Raw genomic sequence first — 22,831 nt, forward strand, 5'->3', positions numbered from 1 at the left:
TGACCGGTTTGCAATCAGCTATTTCTCTGTGACCCTTCAGAGACTCTGCAGGGCTTAGTCCCTCACCTGGCTTGGCACTGGGAGGCAGGCAGGGTCCACATCACTCTCCCCATTTGACAGATGAGGAAGTGAGGCTCAGAGATCCCAAACCAGCATGCACAGAGAGGAGGCTTCGACCCAGGCCTCCTGGAGTCTGACCTTGTCCTGGCAGGGAAGGGCAGGGCAGGGCAGGGCAAATGGCCTCATGGGATAGACAGTGGGGCCAGCTCACTGGATGCAAATGCCAAATCACCCGAACTGTGTGCAGAACAACCCGTTAGTCCAGTGGTGTTTCACCAAAGCCACAGGGACCCGTGGGGTCTGAGCTTCCCATGGAGCAACTGCATCATTGTAGAGATGGGGAAACTGAGTCCCATTGTGGGGAAGGGCCAACCAAGACTTCCTAGCAAAGGAAGACAGGATTTTCTAGGGTGAGACGCTGGGAAAGAACTTATCCTCTGCAGGATTCATAGCCACTGGGACAGGCGCCTCTCTGCCTTGGTGCCTTAGGGGTGGGTCTTGCTAGACACTGGAGGGCAGGCAGGATGGGCCTCTGGCTCCAGTAAGACCTGAGGATGTGGGATTCATTCAGCATGTGGAAGCAGCAAGTAAGCTGGCCGAGAAATGAAAATCAGAGATGATTTCCCAGGCAATCTCTGGGCCTTGGGAGAAGGAACAAGAAAGAGCTGCAGTGGCTGCGGCTGCAGGAGAAAGAGCCGGGCTCCTCTTAGAAGCCAGTATTCCCTGAGCACCTACTGTGTGTCAGCCATCTTCATCTGCCATTCCCACCCACAGAGGAACAAATGAGGGCCGGAGAGGGCAGGGGCTGGCTCTGAGTCACCCAGTTAGGCACACGGTTGCAGTGCAGAGGATGCAGGAGCAGCGGAGCAGCTGAGAGGCGGGATGGGTTAGAGAAAGAGTGGGGGACTTAACGCCATTTTACTGATGAGAGAATGGAGGCTTACTTGTCCAAGGTCCCACCGGGGCCAGGGGCAGAACTGGGACCAGGACAGCCCTCCTGGCTGCAAAGCCTGTGAGATCCTGCTGCTCCCCCTTCCCTGGGCACAGGGGCCGATGAGAGTGTCCCTGATGGGGCAGATTCTCACTCTTATTTGTGTTGGGTACGAGTGGCGGTGGGCAGTCATCGTCGCCAGGGAAACCACACTGAACACTCTCTCTAACCCATCCCTCCTCTGAGCTGCTCTGCCGCACACACTCTCACACACACTCACACACATATACACTGACACACATACTGTCACACTCTCACGTGCTCACACACACTCACATATACACATACACACATTCTCACTCTGAACACACATACACATACACACTCACACTCACATTCTCATACACATACAGATATTGTCACACACACACACATGCACACTCACACACATTCTCACACACATACACACTCACATTCTTTCTCACACACATTCTCTCACACACTCTTTCACACTCACATACACCAAAAACTCCCTCCAGTAGGGCCAGAGCATAGGATTCTTGGCCCTCATGTACCTTGACCCTGGAAACATGGGACAAACATTTATAGGAAGATATGTTTGGGATCCACATGAAAGAACATTCTAAGAATTAGAATGGTCTCACCATTAAATGTGCTGCCTTGGAAGTATTGAGCTGCCAACCCCTGGAGGGAATGCAAGCTGATGCCATCCTGCTTGTTAGAGACATACAAAAAGGATTCCTGCTCCCAGAGGTGCTGACCTGGAGGTCCTTTCCATATTAGGGCTTTATGATTCTGACTAGGACAGTGGGATGTAGAGGTAAGGAACTAGGATGGGGTTCTAGTCCCAACATTTCTATTCGCTGTGTGACCATAGGCAAGCCTTAGACTCACAGACCTTCTTGGAGCCTCAGTTTCTCTGCTAGAAAGCCACAAGAATGGATGAACCCATGGGTTTCAAACTATGTCCCATGGCTCTCAGGGTTCCCTGGAGCTGCCTCAGAGATGCTGTGGTAGTGACGAGAAGGTGGAGGGAACAGGGCCTCCTGCCCATCCCCCAATTCCAAGACACAGCTGTACAGCTTCCACATAAGACTTCATTTGAACCAAGGGTCCCTGCAGAGAAAGATATCAAAACCCAGAAAGGATGTGTTGTAAGAGTAGCTCTGATGTCTGGACTCGAAATTTCATTTCAGTGATGCTGCTGACCTTCATGAATTAACCTTCATTCATCCCCAGCCTCATTTTGGGTACCACTGAGGACCCAGAGAAATATAAGCCATGGTCTCTGCCCTCAGTCCCCTGAGGAAGACAAAATCACATGTGATCACAAAGTCTGGTGGTTGTCTTTGAGTTTGGTATAATCTATTACTTAGTTTGCATGAGGTGTCCCACTGCTTCCTGAGAACTGCTCAACCTTAGCTGGGGCATGGCTGGTGGGGGAAAATCCTTTTCTGTATTCTCTGAGGCAGATGGGGATGACCCCATAGGAAATGAGAACAGGGAACAGAGGGAGGAACACCCGCATCAGTGTGCAGGGATGTGAGTAAGGTAATCCTTGGGTATGTCCAGCATAATAAGTGACTTTCCTCTAACGGAGCTGCCACCACTAGGGACAGCTCTCTTCCTGGTAGTACCAGCAGGCTGGAGGGAGAGTTGCATAGAGTCCAGAGCACACTATATGCAAAAGTATCTGGGCCAGAGAAGGCTTCATTGGTCTACCAGGCACTGACTTGCAGGTGCTGACTCAGGACCTTGAGTTCACCCAGAAATTTCGAGTGTGCAGTGTAACCTGCTAGGGTTAGTCCTCAGGGCAGGGGAAATATGCCAACCCCACCACTGACTCTTCTTGCTGCCGACATATTAAGATCAGCTTCTGGAATCAAGTGCATGCAGCAGTATCAGTGAGCTGCAGGGATTGAAAGAACGGAGAGATCCTTGGGAGTTGAAACTGATATGGTATAGTCTAGTTATTTATTTCTGCGTAACAAACTACCTCGAATCTTAATGACTTAAGAACAGTAGTTTATTATTGTTGTATCTCTCTGTACTGTGGGTCAGTGGCTTGTCTTTGCTCCATGATGTCAGTGGCCTCAGCTGGGATGGCTAATGGCTGGGACTGGCCAGGCACCTCTCACCTCTTGGCCTCTCCACATGGCTAGCTTGGGCTTCTTCTCACACGGATGTCTAGGCATAGCCAAAGTTCTTAAATGGCAGCTCCCAGCTCCAAGAAACCAAAATGGGAGCTGCCAGTATTTTTGTTTGTTTGCTTGATTTTTGTTTGTTTGGAGACGGAATCTCTTCTGTCACTCAGGCTGGAGTGCAGTGGCACGATCTCGGCTCACTGCAACCTCTGCCTCCTGGGTTCAAGTAATTCTCCTGCCTCTGCCACCTGAGTAGCTGGGATTATAGGCGCCCGCCACTACTTCTGGCTAATTCTTGTATTTTCAGTAAAGACAGGGTGTCACCATGTTGGCAAGGTTGGTCTCAAACTCCTGACCTCAGGTGAACCACCTGCCTTGGCCTCTCAAAGTGCTGGGATTACAGACACAAGCCACTGCACCCAGCCTAAGTGTTTTTAGAGACTGGACCTGGAACTAGCATGTCTTCATTTCCGCTGGCCACCTTGGTCAAAGCAATCACAGACCAGCTGCGATTCAAGGGCTGGGGAAACATCTCCACCTCTCAATACGTCAAAGACTTTGTGGCTCTATTTAATGCATTGCCAGCACTCGTGTTCTATTGCTGCCATAACAAATTCTCACACATTCAGCAGTTTAAACCATACCTATTTATCACCTCACAGTTCTGTAGGTCAGAAATCTGGGTAGGCACAGCTCAGCTGGTTCTCTGGCCTGGGATTCATGAAACCTAAATCAAGGTGCCATCAGGGCCGTGTTCCTTTCTCAGGGCTCTGGGGAGGAATCTGCTTGCAGGCTCATTCATGTGGTGGACAGAATTCAGTACCATGCCATTGCAGGATCAAAGTCCCCATTTTTTGGTCATGATTCTGAGCTTCTGAAGGCTGCTTGCATCCTCAGTTCATGGCCTCTTCCCACATCTTCAAAGCCAGCAATGCAGGCTCCAGTCCTCCTTGCACTGTGACTCACTCTGACCTCCTCTTCTGCCTCATCTCTCTGCTCTCCCTTTCTACCACATCTCTCTGACTCTGATGCCCTCCTCTGCTGCTTTTAAGGGCTCATGTGATTATATTTGGGCCACTCAGATAATCCAGGTTAATCTCCCTACTTGAAGGTCAGCTGATTAGTAGCATTAATTTCATCTGCAAAATCCCTTCTTTGCAGCATACCTGGCTTCATATTCAAGTGAACTGCCAGGGACAGGAATCTTGGGGCAATGTCTCTAGAATCCTGCCTACCATCAATGGCTTCCTAGAGAAGATGGAGCATGGGCTGAGTTCTGCACAGCAGTGAGACCTGGGTGGCACAGAGGAAAGGAACCCCCAGCGGGAGGCACAGAACATGCAAGACATAAAGGCAGGAGTTGTCATGTGCACTGGAGAAGAATAAGTTCACTGCCATGCTGCAGAGAGTCTGAGGAGGGGGCAGGCAGTGAGTGTCAGGGTCCCCAAATGGGTCCACACTGAAGGAGTCAGACTTCAGGGGAGCAGCACTTTGGTTTGGAGATAATTAACTGGGATTCCACTGACCCCTCTGGGAGACACAGTGGGATTCAGGATGCCCTAAAATTTCATAATAAACACTATCCATACATGAATACATGCACTTTTCTAGGAAACTTTCATCGTATTCCCCAAAGAACCCATGACCTACGAAGAGTACAGAGCAGTGCTTTAATCTGTTTCACCTTTACCTCTCCACTTAGCCAAATTCCAAGTCAGTTAATCCTAGAAGAATCCTTTTGTGACACAAAATATTCCCCTCAACTTGGATGTTACGCATCTGTAGCCAACAGAATTCCAAGACCCATTTATTTTTCAGGCGTCTTTCCTCCCTCCCCAGGGCCCCTAAGAAGGGACAGATGGTTCCACTCATTTTTGGAATTGTGACCTCCTAGGTCTTTCAGGTGCCTGCCTTGGTGTAGAAGTGTGAGAATTGGTGGGGCAGCCTGCTGTCCTATGGTAGGAAGGATGCATGAGTTCCCCATGGGCTTGGGACTCACCCCTGGTGGCAGAGACTGGGTGAGGGCAGGAGAGGAAAGTATAACTGGAGGCCACCCTGAGCGACATTCTGCACGGCCACCACCAGAGAAGGGGGCAGATGGTGGTCCATGTGGTGCCTGCAAAGGACCAGCAAAAGCACTGTCCCAAACACCAGCCTCTGAGAATCTGATGCCCAGGACATCAGCAGTGATGGGGACCTGATTTTAGCCGCTTTTTCTACTATTCCTCTATCTCCTTGCCCTGACCCTCAAGGAGCCAGCAGGAGGGCAAGAAAGTAGAAGCAAAGCAAAGGAATAGATCAATCTTATTATCCAAGCCATGGGTCAGACCTGAGCTGAGGGAAAGGAAGAAGTTTTAAATTGGATGTCAGCATAAAGCTCTGAGGCCGGACTGGCCCTGAAAGTGAGTTCTAATTACTAAGATGAGGCTCTTTTTACAACCAACAGCAACCAAGAACTTAGAATCTGTCCAAGATGTTGTGAAAAGACAGGGAAAGGAGGCTTAATAGGAGCATGTTTAAAAGCAGTGATTGGAAAAAATTAAGCCATTGCCTATTTGCATCCCATCAAGTTTAACCCCTTTATATTAGTCAGAGTAATTCCCACTAGCTGCTCTACTAAGCAGCCCTGACATCTCAGTGGCTTTGCTCAGTAAGGTTGATTTCTTACTCATATGACCCATGCCAAGTGGCTTTCCTGGATGTCTCGCTTCCATGTGGTGACTCAGGGATACAGGTTCCTTTTGTCTTGTGGCTCCACCATCTTGCAGCTTCAAAATTATCTTGGCATCACTCAGGGAACATGGATTGTAGAAAAGCACACCAGATAATTATTCACCTTATTTCAGGTAACATATATACCTTCTGCTCACATCCCATTTGCTGGAGTGAGTCATGTGACCAACCTAAGAGCAAAGGAGACTGGGAAGTATAAAAAGCTCTCAGATGTGTGTGAACACTAACAGCCTTACCATGGTACTCATTGTACTGGTCAAGCAGCCATCAATCATTACATCGTTCCTCCTACTAATTCTTATGAGAGGCCATCTGTGAGCTAGGCTAATGCCTAGCACATGAACAAGACGGTCTCAGTGTTTGCTCCACCTCTGGGTATAGTCATGTAGGGTATTAGTCATTGATAATTCAGAGCAGCGACTGCCAAGATGGGGAAGTACAGAGAATCATGGGAGCAAGTATGAGGAGCACAAAACTGAGGAGTTGGGGGAGGCTTCCGGGAAAAAGCAAGACCTGAAAGAGGAAAGGAGTCAGTCAGCACAAAGTGGCAGGTAGAGGGCATCAGAAGAAGATTCCAGGCAAGAGTTGCAAAGGCCTAGAGATCAGAAAGAGCCTCTGGGGTAGTGTAGCCATCCAGCTCTTCTCCTGGGTGCCCATGAGCCCTTTCTCCCACTAGCTTTGGACGCAGATGGGTCCTGGCTGTGCATAATCCCACTTGGTCCACCCATCCCTCCAAGCTGGGCAGTTAGGAGAGGTGCTGTGTGACCTTGGGCAAGTCAGTAACCCCTTCTGGGCCTCGGCTTCCCATTGGTTGAATAAAGCAGTTGAAAAGTTCCTGAAGGCCCTGTAGCTCAATAGATGACCTTGTCCAGATGAGCCCTCTTTTGAGAATTTCTTTGCCCTATTCTAATCCTGCCTCAACAGCAAAGTAAGGCAAGCTGGGCAATGGGGGGAGAGGGGAGACCAGTGGCCTGGGGGAAGCAGGGGAGACAGCCTGCTTCTCACCTTCCAGCCCGAACCCACCACTAATGAGGCCTGTCTGTGGAGTAATTAGCCGCAATCACAGTGGGGTGCATTAGGCAGACACAGCCTCAATGCACCGGCAGCAGCTCTCAGGAAGGGAGAGCCCAGGGCTTTGAACATTGCATTACAACGGGGGATGTGTCCTGATGTCACTTAATTACCCCAGACAGCCTCAGATGTAATCAAGCCTGGATGGGCTGGCGGTAGCGGGTGCAGGCGTCCAGAGGAGGCTGATGCGTTTATAATGATGCCACTTTGCAAGACAAATCTGGCCTTGGTGGGCTGAAGATGAGGAGAAGGAGGAAGGGATGAGAGGGAGGAAGCTGTAGTGGCATCCAGACAAGGCTGCCTTCATTCTCCAAAGCCCTAGGAGCTCTTCTAGATTTTTCCAGGCATCAGGAAACTGGGTGGGGGGGTGCAGGTCTTAACTTCCCACCCCATCATCCAAGAGGCTGTACAGGTTAAGATTTTCCTCTTTGTTCTTTCATTCCATTCCCTGTGAAAGGTGAATAACGAATTGTGAGTGGCAGGTAAGGGAAGAGGCCACTGGCAGGTGGGACACTGAAGACCAGGCACTGTGAGGGGCCAATGGATGCTGTGAGGGGAGAAGGCAGAGAAGTGCCTGCAAGGATACTGGCATCCCAGAAAGTCTCATGGACAAGAGGAAGAGCTCTGAGGCACAAATCTACACCCTGAGTTTCAAGAGAGGACTCTCAAGTCAGTGCTCCTGCCAACACATGTGCCTCCAGGGGCCAGAGACCCAGCAATGCAGGCACCTGGAGCCTCTGAAGGGCCCTGCTCAACAGGAATCATGTCTGCTCTGCTCACCTTTATATTCCCAGGACCTAGCACAGTGCCTCAATATTTACTGATTTCAGAACATGAACAAATGCCACTAACCCACTTATCCCTTTGGGTTGGGTCATTGCTCTCCCTGGACTTCCATGTCTTCATCTGGGAAATGGGGCCAACAATGCCCAGCTCACCACCCAGGGCTGTGATGGTGTGTGTCAGGCAAGCCCATGCTCATACTTGCAATGGTGAGGAGCCCCTGGCAGAGGTGAAGGGAGCAACTTCATCTGGGGACACTCTCTCCCGTCTCCTCCATCAAATCCGACAGGCTCACCCAGGCCAGACTGACCACCTGGACCAGCAAGTAGTGAAGCTCTCAGTGACCAGGGTTGGGGTGAAAGTGCTGTAGGCCTGGCAGAGAGGCCAAGAACTCACGCACCCTTTTCTCTCCATCCCTCTCCCCTCTTTGGCCTGACTTATTTTCTACACACCAAGAATGCAGGCTTCTGGCATCTCTAGCTGTAATACTTCCAAAACTTCAGGAATGGCTGCCATGGAAGAGAAAGTTCTTTGGGGAGGTTTTCCAAAATACTAATGGAGAGAGGGCATGGTGATGGGACACCACTCAGGTGGGGACCTTGCACTGGGAGTGAGTTCAGAATGCCAAGTGGAATGCATGATGACAAATGGCACCGGGCCCATGCCTCCTGTAGATAAGCAGACAGACAGATGGGAGGCCCCTGGAGGACAACCTGCCCTTGGGGGACATGAGCTAAGGCTCAGAGATTGGGAGTGGAAGGCAGATGGTATGGGCTGCAGAGTGAGGAGGAAGAGAAGGTACAGACGGATCATCAAGTCTCTAATACCAGGCAAAAAGTGGGATCCTACCCTCCCCCTCCCCTGTAGGTGAGAAGAGTGCTGCAGTGACGCATCCTGAGGTCACTGTTCTCCCTCTCCTGGACCATGGAGGACCTTTTCAGCAATCTCTGACCTTAACTAGCTGTGTGACCTTGGTCAATTCACTATTCATTTCTGGGCCTGTATACTTCCACTGGGACAACAAGCTGGCAGGATTATATGGTTGTTGCCTCACTTCTAAGTCTGACATTCTGTCTGCCAGTCACACAAAAGGGGCTATGGGAGGCACTGGCTTTCCCTAGGGTCTTTGTCACTGCACTCCAGAGCCTACCTGCCCCCTCCTTGGGGCCCTAGTCATCACTGTGACCTACAGTGACATTGAGGGACATGCTATTCTCTACCCTGCCCAATGGGCCATGTGCCCACACCTGCCTTTTCCGCACAAGCCATCCGTCACTGTCTTCGCTTGTCAGTGGGAAGACGGCTTCATTAGCTCCTCCCGAGCCATTCATCCCCCAGTGCAGAGACAAATGAGGCCCTCCAACCCCCATCAGCCTGGAAGAGTGCAGGGCCCTAAGGGCAGTTTCTAAAGGGCTGCCGACATATCTGCTCCCTGTACAGTTCTTCTACTGGAGGTCATAGGCATTCTCCACAAGGCAGGAGACTCAGCCTCAACATGGATCTCCAACAGCTCCCTCACCACATGTCACCATGCCTGAAGTCCCCACCATTAGAGGGGTCAGTGCAGCACCTCAGCCTCCACAAGTCTATCAAAGTGCAAATACTTCTGGCAGGAGGAGGAAGAGCATGAGACTGCGAGCCAAGAGTCAAAGATGCTCCTTTCTCTGCTGGGTTAGCTCAGGCAACTGACTTTCCCTTCCTGAGAAGTCTGTTTTCCCATCTTCAAATAAAGGAGTTGGTCTACACTCTAAGATCATCTCCAAGCCTCTTGATTAATGATATGAGGTTCAACAGGGCAAACTCTGGGATTCTGATAATGTGCCAGTATGTTTGAGGGAAGGTAAGTGCTCTGAGCCCACTTCTCCAGAGGGCCTGAGGGCACCAAGCACATGGCTTCAGCTTGTTAGACACAGCCAGATCCATTAGTAAACACAGCTCTCCCCTCTAAACCATTTGGAACTTCTGGTTACTAGCCGTGGCATTAGGGGCTCTGCCAAGCAGTGGGCAGTGGGCAGGATGGATGCCAAGACCTGTCCTGGTGAATTAGATGATAAGGGGTCTAGGGACAGAAAGAATTTTCTTCCTAATGATTTTTTCCTAGACTGCAGGATGTGGTTCTGCCTGCCCAGCTGAGATGAGGAGTTTCTCATCTCGTGATGCCCACCTTTTCATGACACCCACCTCATGCATGATGCCCACCTCTGGGCCATTTTGAGTTCCCCATGGGTTTAATGGAGAAAAGAGAGCCACCATTTCTCTACCTGTTTGACCAGCCCAACAGTTGGAACCTTCTTGTTTTTGGAAGGCAGAGGGAGAGGCAACTCACCTGTATGGGAACAGTGTGCAGAGAAACTCTCACATCTCCACTAATCAAGTTGGATCCTCAACAGTTGAGCTCCAGAGAGAAAACTTTATGGGGCAGTCTGAGCTCTAGTAGGGCAGATTTGGAAGCTCTCCTGAAAGGTCCCTAAAATTGAATGTGGGAGGGCTGTGACAACCATACAATGAAGGCATTGGGTCAACTCTCACAGGCTCAGGGTAAACAGAGATGGAGGCTTGTGTGTGTGACCCACCATGTCTTTGCCACTCCATGGGGACATGAGGCAGGATTCTCTGTCCACATAAGTGTGACCTTGCCCACCTATGCCAGCTTGGAGTGGGAGCCTCAGAAAGATTCTCTCTCAAAGAGGGGTCACAACCCTCAGCTATGCACTTCTTGAAGTAATCTTCTTTCATTGACAGTCTTGAAAGAGCAATCATAGTTTTATTAAAAGAGCTTATTGAGTCAAAATACCACAAGTACTCACCCATGCTCCACACACATGGTTATGGGAAACTGTGAGACACTGATCACTGATTCAGAGAATGATCCTAGTCCTGGGGAGTCCTTTAAGTAGAGCCATGTAAGACAAAAGCCATAAAAGACATAAGAAACTGAAAGCACACTGAGTATAAGGCCATTGCTTTTCGAGGAGGGGCCCAGATGGTCATTGCTCCCAGAGATCAGGAATGGAGAGTCAGAGGTGGAAGGAGAGCCGTGGAGATGGCAAAGTCTCAGGGGAAAAAAACAAGAGTGTGTCTGGGGCCTGAGAGAAGGCTCATCTGGCTGGAATGAGGGCAAATCCAGGAAGTTGAGAGGGCCCAGAGAGGGGCCTTCAGGGCCTGGCTAAGGGATTTGTAGCTCGATCCTGTAAGCAGAAAGAATCTCTTGAAGGCTTTTGATAATAGAAAGGGCTAGCACTTGAGGGCCCTGAGAGAACAACCTAATCCAGCCCTTCATGTTAAAGGTGGAAATCCTGAGACCCAGAGAGAGGAAGGAACATACTTAAAGTTATCCAGACTTTTTAGAACCACAGCGAGGCAGGTAAATTTAAGCCACTGACCACTCCATACCAGAAGTAATTGTGTCCTGTGGGAAAGAGATGCACCCTGCCACCCCCAGCCCTGGGGACAGTAGATGCTTTCAACACCACATATGATGTGGACAGCTTTCAGCGACAGCTTTCTTGTTGGAATCAGAGAGGAGGCAGGGTATGAAGGCTTTCAGCACCACTCAGATCGTGGACAGTTCCTGACCATTGGCTTCCCACCGGGAGGGCGTTTGTAGATGCCTTCAGCACCCGGCAAAGCCATGGACAGCTCCTGGCCACTAGGTTTCCCCACTACGGAGCCCAAGCCATGGGTGAGGAAGAAGTGGGGAGAGGGGCTGGTGTGTTGACTTCTATTATCAGGGGGCCCAGATGCAAAATAAATGCCTGTCATATTTATCCTTGTCATCACTAATAATAGGTGGCCTGATTTGTCAAGTGGGGATAGATTCAAAGACGTCAATTAAGAAGAGAGAAAAGCCCAGCTGCACTACATTTATCTGCTGTACAGATGTGTGGTGAAAGAAAAGAGTCCAATCTTGGGACCTCCATGCCCCAACTCCTACCCGCCTCACTTTCTTTCCACCTCACCTCCCCTGCCTCACTTGCCTCCTCTTCCTCTCTTCTGCTTCCCTCCTCTCTTTTCTCTCATGTCTTGTCATCACATTTTACTGTGCTTTCATCTCTCTTCTTCCCCTTTGCTTTATTCTCTCCTTCATCTTTTCTCTTTCTCTTTTCAACTCCCACCCCCCCTCCTCTCCTAGCCCAGTGGATTACTTACCGTTCACTCTCACTCTTTGGTTTACCAGTATCCCCTCTTTATCTCCCCCACTACATCCCTGTATCCCCTCCCAGCTCCCTCTCCTCCAAACCTCTGGATGTTATGACCTTCGTCTTCCGAACTAGCTTCCTCTCATGATCTCAGTTCACAAGGCATATTATGGATTCAGAAAGTTAAATGAATATGAACCACTAAAGGAAAACTAGAGTTTTAGAGGTTTTAGGTTTGGAAACTAAAATAAGAGTTTGGGGAAACAGTTTGACTGGGTCCCTGAATCTAGATTAAAATCTGAACCTATGCAAGAACTTCTCAATACTGCCTTCCCAGGCTCTAAACCAATCATGTCTGAGCCCTGAGGTCCCCAGAGCAGAACTCTTTCAGGTAGCAGAGAGATTCTAAATAGCACCAAGAATTTTCATTCTATATCTTAGGTCTCTCCAATCAAGAAGTTACAGAGAAATGCCCCCTCAAATGAAAACTAGCCCCACAAAGCTATTGTACTCTAAGTGGGGTTCAGGAAGGATGTGAAGACTTGTCCATTTTGGTACTTTTTATGAGTCTAAGGAGAGGGTGATAATGCATCATTCTGGTGGTCTCCACTCAGTATCATTATGAGAGATTATTTTCTTCTTGTGAAGGATGTATCCCACCAGGACATCCCAAGCTGGGGTATGCATCTTTTCCTGTCTCTGCTCCACTAAGGCCATGACTTTCACTCTCTGGGCGATAGTGAAAATGGTTCCCTGGATTGGGGGATTCTGAGTCCAGAGCTGCTTGTATAAGCAGAGGTCCCTTCCTTTTTTTTTCTTCTCTTCCTGACCATAGACTGACCTGCCCTCTAGTCCTTCATCTCAGCCAGACTGAATGACCCCATTGGGATCAGTCTTGAGATGGGATTAGGGTTGCATTCAGTCTGGCTGAGATAAAGGGCTAGAGAGCAGGTCAGCCTATGGTCAGGTAGAGAAGAAAGCCACATGACCTCTGAGAGACCACTGGTCTTGCCAACCTGGCCAGAACCAGCTTTCCTGGACTTCACCAACTGGGAATGGACAGGAGCCCTTAAGCCACATCCTGGAAAGTTCCTGCATGCATAGGAAATGAGACAAACTGCCCAAAACTGGTCATAATGCTTCTCAGGTAACTACCTCACTTTCTGCTTTAATAACTGCCATTCCCATGCTCCTCTGCCTTTCCTCCATCCCCAGGAGCCAGCTGAAAGCATCCCCCACTGATGTCCCTAAGCAAAAACCTTAGGCATTCCTCCCAAGGTCCAAGGTTCCCCAGGCACTCTTTATTTACTTTACTTTTTACTATACTCATCATTACTTCTTTGCCTGAGGACTTTGCTGGGTCCTCTTTGCTGAAGAGAAGGCCAGAAATGTCAGGGATGCCTCCTGGGGCAGCCTTCAAGCAATGGCTATGAGACTTGCTACATAAAACCCCCTGCTCCCTTGTTCCTTGGGCAGGTGCATGTGCTATGCCAGCTCTCAGGTTCCCCAGCAGGACTGGGCTTCACTCACCTACCATGGGAGCTGGCTTAGTAGTGCCCCTGCTGCCTTCCTGTCCCACAGTGTTTCTCACACTTAAACACGCATCTCAGGATTGGCTTCTGGGGGAACCCAAACTAAATCTCCCTCTTATCCACTCTCAGCAGCATCCTTAGGACCCAGAGCAGGAGAGTGGCAAGTGATGCTATCAGGATCCGAACACCATTTTCCTGCTCAAATCCCCCGAATGGCTCCCCGGATGAAGTTCAGACTCTTTAGGTTGGTGTGCAATGCCCTGCATGCTCTAGCCCTTGCCCATCTCACCTCTGGATACCCCTCTTCCCACACTTGCAACAATCTGCTCATGCCACTCCCCCTACCTGAAGGCCCACCCCACACTCCACAACCCATCCCCTCCACTTGGTGAACTGGTCCCTGAATCTAGATTAAAATCTGAACCTACGCAAGAACTTCTCAATACTGCCTTCACTGCTTTTCAAGACTCAGCTCGATGGCTACTTCCTCTAGGAATTCATTTCTGACCACTCTCCCTCAGGAAGAAGCAATCATTCCTGCCAGGGAGCCCCAGCTGACCTGAACTTGCCCCTGCTCCCTTGCTCCTCAGGCAGGCGCATGTGCTATCTCAGTCCCTGTGACCCACTGGGGGACTCACTGTTCATGGAGCCACTTCTCCCACTCAATGGTGAGCCCCTTGAGGGCAGGGGATAGTCATTCATCTCCCAGCTGTCAGGCCAGCTCCCTAATCAAAGTGTCCTGAATGAATGACAGTGTCTGAGATGAGAGGAGGAAGTGCAGGCAGGAGGTGGTTCATGCAGGCAGCTGCTGAAACTTGCGGTGCAGGGTGTGTTGGGTCCCATCATGGTCTCATTGAGCATCTGTCCCTGCCTCCCCATGCTCCAGAACCTTGGCAGTTGGATCCATTGAGTCCGGTGGGTGCTCTGTTCTCCTGCTTTCTCTCAGTTCTGCCTGCCCTGGTCAGTAAGCCCCATCACAGGTGGTCAGGGAGATAAGCTGATATTCTGGAAAGAGCATGAACCTGGCTTTAAATTCCACTGACTATGTTTTCCTGTTTTCCCATCTGAACCTCAGTTTACCCAACTGTAACGGGGGATGATTGACTATCTCCCCCGCAGGGAAGCTGTAGGCATTGGAGATGATAACCATGAAGGGCCTGGCACATCTACTGGAAGGTGAGTTGTGTGAGACATGGGAGGTGTGGAGCACATCGGGCATTAGAGGGACTTCTGTAAATTTCAGCCCAGTCCACCATTCCACAGATAGGAAGCCGAGACCCAGAGAGCAGTTACCTTCCCAAGGTCACAGAGACTGTCAGGGACAGACCTGCAGGTCTGAGCGCCTTGGCTGTGTTTGTTCCACTGCACCAAGTGGCTGATTTGCAGCCATCGTTGTTTAGCTAATATAGTTTAAAAATCTCATCTTCCCTTTTCCCCATGGTGGGTCCTTGTGCAGAGTTGACTGAAGAATCCCCATTCACTACCATACCCTGGTTGCCCACACCTGCATGCACCCCACCTTCATCAGCAAAGACCTATCCACTCCCCAGGCTGTGGATCTCCCAGGCTACAAGGCTGAGGGAACCGAAAGAGGTGGGGGGACTTGGGGAGTCCTGGATCCACCTGCCCTCTCCCTCCTATCATCCCCACCTGTGACCCCAAGGTCTCTCAGCAGGAAGACCAGGCCTAGACACCAGCTGGGGGGCAGAGGACCCCTAATGCCCTCTGCAAATATCTGCTGTCCTCCCATGAAGGTCCAAGCTCTGTGCTAAGCTTCGGGGATAAAGTGCTAAACCAGTCACTATCTGTACCCCAAGATGTTCAGGGTCATGGTAAGTGGGGAGACCAAACAAGCAAAGAACGAGCTCCTTGTGTGAGAGCTGACACTCCTCAAGGCAAACACCGGGTACTATGGGAACATGGGCGGCAGCAGCAGTGGGCAGGCACTGGCCTCGGGAAACTTCCTCCAGGGCTCACAAAACCCTGATAATCACAGGGCCTGGCCGCAAACCCCAAATCCCCCAGAAATGCTGGCGATTGGACCAACTTGCAGAGGGGAGCTGACTTGATGAGAAGGAAGTAGGGGACCATCCTCTCCCCTCCCCTAGCTCTCCCTTCTCCCATCCCCCACAGCCCCAGCTCCTGCCCCCCCTCACACCATTCTATTAATAACTTTTAGAATAGTGATTAGCTTTTGCTGTCACCAGCAATGACAACTCAGAAGCACCCGAGAGCTGTCTGCAAAGACACAATAAATGAGAACTCTTAATTAACACCTCCCTTAACTAAATAAATTAATTTTATGCAGTTGTGATGTCAGCAATGTGACTTGCCAATGACTGAAGCCACTCCGACAGACTTGGCAAGGGCTGCAGGGCAGGCTCAGCAGGGCGTTAAGCTCTGCGGGGTGCCAGTGCGCAGCAGGGCATGGGCATGAGTGCCAGGCTAGCCTGGAGATGGCATCCCGGGCAGGACAGCCAGGTGGCTGCATGGTGGAGTTCCAGAGGGGCAGTCTAGGGACCCGGGGCCTTTCCCAGCTTTGCCTCTACCTTCTGAGTGGTGTCAGGCAAGCTTCCTCCCGGGCCTCTGTTTTCCTCATCTGTGACACAGATATCCTCTTTTGTCATGCCTGCTTCGCAGGGCTGTGAAGAAGATGAGAAGACACTGGATAGGAAAGGTATTATAAACTATAGAATGCCGTGAAAGTGCAAGAAATGTTGATGACACCATCCTCCAGCTGCCAGTCAGTGCTACCCAGGTAACTATGTTCTTCCCCCAACAACACACGGACAGGGTGAATGGCCCCTGGGTCGCTGGGCAGTCCTGAGCTTCCCCAAGGACACCTTGGGGACAGGAGGATTTCTTGAGGCCATCACCCTCAGGCAGCCTTGGGTATCCATCCATTCAACTGATGTGCTTAGAGTAAAGGAGGCCAGGACAGCAGAGCCATTCCCAGTGCTCCTATTGGACAGAATCTGCTTGGCCCAGACTCACGCTAGCCCTGACCTGGAGAGACCTCTGGTCCAGCCCTGAGTTGAAGTCCTGAAGCCACCCCCAGCTCTGCTCAGCCCTGACCAACTTCTTCATTTTGGATCCACATGAGCCCCCAGCCATTGCCTGAGCCAGCCCCTGACCTCAACCCCTGGCCAAGCCCCAACCCAGCCCTACCTGTCACCCTTCAGTTCCAATGCCAGTCCACATGCCCCCACTCCAACCAAGCCTAGGACAGTCCCCTCCTCTCTATCAGGACTATACTATGCTCCAACCCACATCAGCCTTGCCCTGGGAAAAAGAGATGCCCCAGTGTCCCCAGCAATTTACACTGCAGGCACCTTTCACAAACAGCAGTGCCCTCCTGCCCATGCTTTCCCCTCAGCACATGCCTGTCATTAGCCATTCTTCCCTATTGGCACTATTTCTAGGCATCTGCACACAGAGACATTCGGCAACTCACCAAAAGTCACACAGCACAGCTGTGGCTGGGCAAGGACTGAGATGGCCACCAAGAGATTCCTAATTCACTTAGCCATTCAGTCACTCAACAAACATGCACTGAGTACCCACATCAATGCGAGGCCCCTGGGGGTCAGTTCTTGGCAAAACAGACATGGCCCCTTCTTCAAGAGGCTCAGGCTGAGCAAAGATGAGACTTGTTCCCTGTAACTGCACCAAATGTCTTGCAATTGCTGCCTCATTCCCTCCCCAGCGCACGCACGCGCGCGCACACACACACACACACACACACACACACACACACACACTCCACCTTCCAGGCTGGCAAAGCATAATTACACATACCTGAAATTAGCTGTAATTGGCATGGGGGTGGGTGGAGGAAAGCCCAGGACCTCTCTGTCCATCTGTGATGCTTCCAGGAAAGAGGCCCTTGTTGGTGGCCGTGGGAACACGCAGTGCTGCATCAGTAATTGGGTCCAAGTGGGCAGGGGATGAGCAATGATGTCCCCATGTCCCCAAGCACACAGGCTGACTTGCAGTTACCCTGCCTAGAGCCCACATCTCCACAGCTGTGATGGAGTAGGAGGCAGTAGCCGATGGGCTGAGGCCCCAGGAGACCTGTCCACCAGGCCCTCCCACACAAGGGAGCTCTACACCGGGCAGGATGTCAGAGAGGCTGACGATGGAAGCCCGTCATAGAACTTCCTTCCTCAGCTTCTTGAAATCATGGTAGGCTTAACCTCAGGCACCCCTTTCATTGTTTCCCCCTCCATCTGGCTCTCTCAGCTTCTTAGAAGCCTCTTCAACTCCTGGACACTTCTGTAGAGGAGGCAGGAGGCAGTGGAATCATGGCACGAGGAGGTGGCAGAGCTGAGCTCCAGCCCCCATGCTGCAGGAGTGGCTGTGTGACCTTGGGCAGGTCACCCAGCCTCATGTACCTCAGTGTCACATCTAAGAAACGAGGCTGTGGGAGCTCTTTCCACAGGATGGTGGTGACTTCAGACTGCCACTGTGCTTGGCTCAGGGCTGGGAACACAGAGGGTACCCAGCAATGGGAGTTCCATCTTCCCTCACCTGCCACAGGGCCAGTCTCCCACAGCCCCAAAGCAGCACCCCAAGTGGGAAGTGCCTTGGGGGCATCTACTGCTCCTTTGCTCACCACCCTGCCACAGCCTCCTCCTGGGGTGGTCTTCAACTTCTGCCTCCCCTCCCCCATGCCGTGACTTCTGCCTCCTGCTCCCCACCCCTCACACAGAGCTCTCCTGATGCCCCTAGGCCTCCAGTGCCTCCATTCACAAGGAACAGAAATGGTACAGCCCTAATCTGTGTTCCTTCTCCTGGGACTCCATATTTTGGAAGCTGGGATTACTGACCTAAATGTATGCAAAGGAATGACTTCCTAATGGTGGAATTATGATATTAGGCATATTTGTAGGAGGGAGCTTTGAGGATGAGAACTTTCTTAATGCCCCTCCAATCACACCGCATGGCTTGCCTTCGGGGTAAGTGTCTTTCTACACAGAGATCAGTGGATCTGGAAAAAAGCCACCAGCCGCCACCCAGCCCTGAGCACACTTTGGAACCCACAGCCTGCTCTTGGACGGGAGGGTTCAGCCACAGCAGCCAGCTTTAAGAATAACTCCTGAGCCCATAGCTGCAGCTTTAAGAATAACTCCTGAGCCCAGAGAAGCATGGAGTGGAGGGGATTGATTTTTGGGTCCTTCTGGAGACTAGAATCCAAAATCAATCTGGCAATTAATAGGCAAGGTGTGAAGTGGCTCCAGTTTCAGGCTCCCAGTGTCCCCACTCGTCCTCCCTAGAGAAGGGGCCCTGCTGCCTCTGAGCTCCCTTCCACCCACTGCATGCTGGGGCTCTGCTGACAGTTCCTGAGGAGTCCAGCTGGCTGGCCCTCTTCCAGGGCCTTGTCACCTGGACAGGGCCACAGGATAAGCCTGGCCAGCTGGCAGGGCTAGGAAGAGGGAGTAGGCTGTCTGGGTTACCCTCCAGGGAAGGGAAAGCCACTAGGGAGCCCTTTTAAGCCCCTCTGTCTCCACCCCTACATCACAGGTGAGAAGTAGGACGTGGTGGGGGCTCCTAGGGAATCTAAATTTCCAGAGGGCCAGCACTGTGGGGGCAAATAGCTGTCCATCCTATGTCCTCCACCTACCCTGTGGACCAGGCCTGGTGGACAGGCCCTCACCCATTGCACAGAAAGGCTGTCTGAGCTCCTAAGAATGTGTCCATCCAAGTGCCAAGCAGGCAGAATGGCCCCAGATGCTCAGATGGAACTGGGTATGGGCTATGAGCCTCTGAGAGAAGGTTTCCAGAAGAGGTGGGGACTTGGCTGTGTGCTTGGGGTGAAACCCAGAAAGGCAAAGAGAAGAAAAGTGGCATGCCCGGTGAGGGATGAGTATGTGCCGAGGTCGGGGGAAGGATAAGCAGGTCACAGCTCAGTGCATGACAGTAGGGGGATAGCATGGCTCAGTTAAAGGACCGGAGCACAGTAGCCTTCAAGATGTGGACAGCTGATGTCACCAGCATGCCATCAGCCAACTCCTGTTCACCCTGTATGGCATACAGGGGTTACCCAAGACCCACTGATCTACGTTTCTTCCATGTTCTCCACGAGGCCCCTCTCTCTGGCCAATTGGCCAGTTGTCAATAGCTACATTTACAATCTCCATTGCCCAAATTTCTTTTCCTCATTTTTCTTGCTAAAAGACAGTCTTTAAAAACGAGTCCCTGAGCTCAGCCCTTTTCCAGCCTCGTTAATTTCATGCCCCACCTCATTTGTTCCAAGGACCTACTTTCCCCTCGCCCGCTGCTGCCTTCCTCCCACCAGCTATATTCGGATCTCTGCTCCGTCCTCCGTAACCTTGTGTGCCGCTCAGAGTTCTGCGGGTGTTTTTCTCTGCCAAGGAACTCTGGACTCAAAGGAACCGCAGAGGTCGTCTCTTCACATCCAACCCCCTCTTCATGCTCGAAACTGGAATCCCTTTTCCAGCCCAAGGTTATCTGGTCTCAGTTGCATTCCAGCAAAAGCAGGCTGCTGCTCACTGTAGGGCAGCTTTAACTGAGACCAACTTCTTTCACAAAGGTGGAACCGATCTGCCACAGAACGCCGTTTCCTCTGTGTGTTTTGTCTGAGTCAAGTCTCCCAGACAATACTGTCAGCCCCAGGCCCCAGGAACAGGGCTCAGTCATCCATTTCTTGGGAATCCTTTGGACTCAATGCCCTTTGGTTACCTTGCATGTGCAAGACACATGACAGCACCATCCCTTGCTCACACCGCTACTGGTGCTGAGACACTCCCTCCCATCCCTGTATCTTCAGCAGCCACTGGGTAAGAGTGGTAACCCAGAAACTTCTCCTCATTTCAGCTGAAAGTCACTTCTTGGCCCTCCCCACCCTCTGGAGCTAGCTCTGCCTTCAAAGAATCACCTGGAGCAAGTGGAATTCTTCTCCCGGACAGACCTTCCGATCCTTGAGAACTCCATCACGTTCCTTCCAAGTCCTGCCCTGACCTGGCCTGGCTCTGCAGCCCAGGCACCTCCCACTCCTCGCCAGAAGACACAGAAATTCACCAACATTTATCCAAGGGTCGGGTCCCCCACTCGGGCTGAGGTGTGACACAGCCAGGTCAACAGTGATGTCAACAGTGACTGCCACACAAGCCTGCACAGGGCCTCTGCAGCTTCTGCTTACACTGTTAGCTCACGTGAATCAACAAATGTTCCCAAGTAGATTTTACACAAACTTCTGTCAAGTTGAGCCATTGGCCCTTCATACCCAGCTGGCAGACTTAACATTTCTCTCTGCTGAATCCTATTTCTTCATTTCACTCAGGTGTCCCAGCCTGTGGAAATTATTTGGGGAACCTGTTGAGGCTTCTCTTGGGTGGACCATCCCTCACAGCCTGGTGACATGCCCCAACGGGATCATCAGAGGCTTGTCTCCAGCAGGGTAAGTGTGAGGAAAGAACCCTGCGGCCCCTGGAAACATATCGTAACCCCAACCCCACCCTACCACCTTGGCTTGCCAGGGGAAGGAGTTTACTGCAGTTCCACAATTGCATAAACTGGTTTGGTGGAGCAGGGTTTGGGGGGTTAGCAAACAGGGATCCCAGCCCCTCAGCACAGCACCAAGTGAGCCAAGGCCTCTGAGTCTGATCCCAACCTGCTCCTGCCCACAGGTCCAGCAGGAGGTGCCAGGAGCCCAGGAAGCAGGTGGAAAATCTGGGGGCATGGGCAACTTTGAGGGTACAGAGAGGCCACGAGGGAGCAAGTTGTGGAGGATCAACTCTTCCTGGCTTCCAGGGAGATGTACCCCCAAATGAGTGCCCAGACCTCAAGAGAAGCTGTCTCTCCTCCCTCTGGTTCTTGCTGAGTGCAGGCCCCACCCACTTCTGATTAGAATGGAGGCAGTGGATGACCCTCATAGATGACAGGCAGAAGCCCCCAAACACCCCACAGAAAGCAAGGGCCTGGGACTCAAAACATGCCCCTGTTTTCAGCAGCCATTTCCCCTGAGACTCACCCAACACCCCAAACGGCAACATCCTTCGACCCCCCACACTGTCCCTCATTTTCTGGAAGCAGGGCAACAGGAGCCCCCTGAGGAAAGGGCTGTGATCCCCAGATCGGCTTGGGATCTCTCAGTAGGGCCTCACCCAGGACTTCACCTCACTCTCCTGCCCACCTGCAGGTGCCAGATGTCTCCCATCAGCCATGGGCTCAGTCGGGCCAAGGCTCCTAGTTAAAGGGGAGATGCTGTGCAAGGGTAGGTCAACCTGCAGAGCCAGGCCTAGCAAAGCCAACAGGCCACTCCACAAAGACCCTGCCTCTCAGGGACAGACTCATTCAAGACCCACCTTCTCCCAGCAACTATGCAGGGTCATCTCTGTTCTGGGGCTTCCTTGAGGGAGAATCCCTGGGCCTGCATCCTGGATGGGCACCCAGGTCACACCCTCGCCTTCTGTGCTGGTGCATGATGAAGGCATGGTCATTCCTTTCCCTCCCCAGCCCCACCCATCAACAAATAGGCACTTGGCTAAACATGGCCCTTCATTTCATTCTCTGTGACCGTGGGAGGTGGAAGCAGAGCAGAATCACTATCCCCAGTTTACAGATAAGGAAATAGCATCAGAGAGGGAAGCAACCTGTGGTCACCCAGAGAGAGAGTGGAGAGCCCAGACAGGGGTGTCTAACTCCCAGGAGGGTGGCCTCCAATACCCTGGTCTAGAGAATTGCACCCTCACTCCCATCCTTCTTCCTCTCGTTCTGTATGAGCCATGCCGAGATCAAAGGATTCCCCAGGAGAGGCAGGCATGAGCATCACCACTCACTGTTCTCACTGCTCACCTTGGGCGCACAAAGCATTCAGGTGGCAGGGCCCTCTCTCACTCGTGAACATCCAAAGCTATGCCTGCTGTGTACAGCCTCACCCCTACAGTCAGGCGATGCCCCACCACACCGTAGAAGCTGCTCTCACCATGGTCACCATCAGCCTCCCTATTGTCACCCTAGACTCTTTCTCAGCTGTCACCCACCACCCCCAACCTTGACTTTGGGACACACAGCCCCATTCCAGCCCTGCTCTAGCTCTTGTCCCAGTCCCAAGTGGCTCTCACCTACCTGGCCACTCCGGCCCTTGTGCTTCTCCTGCAATGAAAACTTTCTGCAGCTTTGCACCACGACCTGCAAATCTTCCCTCTCCTCCTCCTCCTCTCCCCTTAGTCACTCTGATCCATTCACTCCATGCCTTCTGAGACTTCTCTCTAGGCAGTCATTCTCCAGTCCACATTTCTAGCCTTCCCTGGGCTATGAACAGAACATTCACCACACTTTAAAATCCTGCTTCTCCTTCAAGGTCAAGTCCCTACTTCGCCTCTTCCAGGAAGACTCGTACTTCCTGGAAGTGGGAGGCTGAAGTGGGAAGATGGCTGAAGAACAGGAGTTCCA

At 51.6% G+C, this 22,831-nt stretch overlaps 1 long non-coding RNA gene across 1 annotated transcript; it reads right to left on the minus strand.

Moving 5' to 3' along the window:
- Positions 1-5,869: 5,869 nt before the first annotated feature.
- LOC108587832 (uncharacterized) lies at positions 5,870-20,789 on the minus strand. Its single transcript, XR_001906607.4, has 3 exons — positions 20,661-20,789; positions 7,074-7,408; positions 5,870-6,075 (listed from the first exon to the last, which is right to left on the minus strand). It is a non-coding gene; the product is annotated as an uncharacterized LOC108587832 (long non-coding RNA).
- Between the last annotated feature and the right edge of the window lie 2,042 nt (positions 20,790-22,831).

This window comes from Callithrix jacchus, chromosome 12 (genome assembly GCF_049354715.1).
Source record: "Callithrix jacchus isolate 240 chromosome 12, calJac240_pri, whole genome shotgun sequence".
NCBI classification, from domain to species: Eukaryota; Metazoa; Chordata; class Mammalia; order Primates; family Cebidae; genus Callithrix; species Callithrix jacchus.